Source organism: Capsicum annuum, chromosome 3 (genome assembly GCF_002878395.1).
Source record: "Capsicum annuum cultivar UCD-10X-F1 chromosome 3, UCD10Xv1.1, whole genome shotgun sequence".
Lineage (NCBI taxonomy): Eukaryota > Viridiplantae > Streptophyta > Magnoliopsida > Solanales > Solanaceae > Capsicum > Capsicum annuum.
Genome location: NC_061113.1, coordinates 196,215,523 through 196,217,323, shown reverse-complemented (window position 1 = coordinate 196,217,323; position 1,801 = coordinate 196,215,523). Strand labels below are relative to the sequence as shown.

Below are 1,801 nucleotides of genomic sequence, written 5' to 3'. Positions count from 1 at the left end.
TAGTGAAGCAACTTCACGTATGTCTTGTTTCACGTATGTCCTATTGAAAGTTATTCCAAGGCTCAAACACACGATTCTGATGTCTTCATTTTTTTATCATGATTTTGATAATTCTGAAATTTTTTTGAAAAAAATATCTCATGTGCTACATGGTGATAAGATACAGTAGGATTCTATTTTAACAAAATGAACCAACCAAAATAAATATAGAAATTTGTATATTATGCAGTGTTTATACAAAAACCATGTAAATGCACATTATTCAAAAAATCAATTATTTTATTCCAGATAATTAAATTTTAGATAGCATCGGAGAAGCAAAAAAATTCACAAAAGATCCAATATGTTTAAGTAAAGTTTTCGCTGAACATTTCAGCACTTCTTATTTCTTGTTCCAGCTTCCCAAGCTTGTAAGATGTGGTTTACTATGTCCTCAATGTGATAGGACAGTTAGTATACTAACGAGATTGTAAGATTATATTAGCCTGTTTACAATGTCAAATTGCCAAGCATGAAAAGCTCATTTAATTAACAGGTTAGTAATGCATATTGATAGAAAAAAGAAAAGAAAAATCTAGCACCAGGTTGGCTCTAGTACATTTACATAGTCAGATCCTTCCTACCGAAAAGAAAAAGAACAAAGAAGGATTCCTTCTATCAATTCGTATCCTTCTATTGAATTGAGAAAATCAACAAGCTATTTTCATCTTTGACATCTTGAAGATTACACAAAAAAAGCCATAAGCATCTAAACTTAATCTTCTATATTGAATCTACTTGTCCTTCAAAACATCATATATTTTCTTTCCTTCCATAATATCCGGGAAACACAAGCTGGTAAAGTTTTCCAAATCTTTCTCGTAGTTTTCTTACTTCTTTAAACCCCTATACAAATTTGCTCCCATAGCTAATGCTAAATTATTTATCACAAGGAGGTCTGCTTTTGTAATTTTGGGATCTCTTTTTCTAGGAATTTTATCGCCAGCTGAAACATTATTATGTAGATTATGTAGTTAGCATGCTCCCTGTTAAAGTTTGCTACTAGATTGTCTCTACCATATTCACATACATCTGCGTTGTACAGATTAGAATGCTCCGTAAAAGGTCCAAGGTTAATACTTATATCTTCCTGAATAGAAGCATGTGGTCATCCTCCTATTTCCATAATTCAAATCCTTTTCTCTAATAGTACTCCATATTTTATTAAGAATTCTCCATCTTATTCTAAATATATCATTTGTTACTGCTATAAAACTATATTTTTACCTTGAGAGCTTACATAATTCTAGTATAAGAGTTGTTTTCCTAGTAACCAATAGGGCCACCAATTCCAATAGTGAAGGCTCTTGCATTAATATTCCTGTCAGTAAGTAGAGGTGCTCTTCTATGATGATCTGAAGAAGCCATTTGATTTGTTCGGAGAGTGGATATTTTCAGAGTAACAAGAAAGAGATAAGATTCTAAATCTACCACCAAGAAATAGTAAGATTCATTTTTGGAGCCGCATCTCTTTTCCTGATCTTGATATTTTTTATCGGTTATTCTGATGCTTTGGGAAAAAACTGAATGTTTAATAGGGTTATTTTAATGCTTAATGAAATCATAGGTAAAGAATATTGTATTGAAACTTAGTAGTTATCCAACTAGTTATACAATGAAACTTAGAAATTTTTGGTTGAAGTCATATGTTAAGGCATAATATGATTAGTATATCAAATATATTTCTCACCAGTTCATCAATTAACCACATATTCTAGTTTCAAGTATATTTCCTCTAAAAGCTTCCAGTAGTCCTATATTT

The 1,801-nt window shown here is 31.0% G+C and overlaps 1 pseudogene; it reads right to left on the bottom strand.

Moving 5' to 3' along the window:
• Positions 1 to 869: 869 nt before the first annotated feature.
• On the bottom strand, positions 870 to 1,407 carry LOC107865169 (annotated as a pseudogene).
• Positions 1,408 to 1,801: the final 394 nt, after the last annotated feature.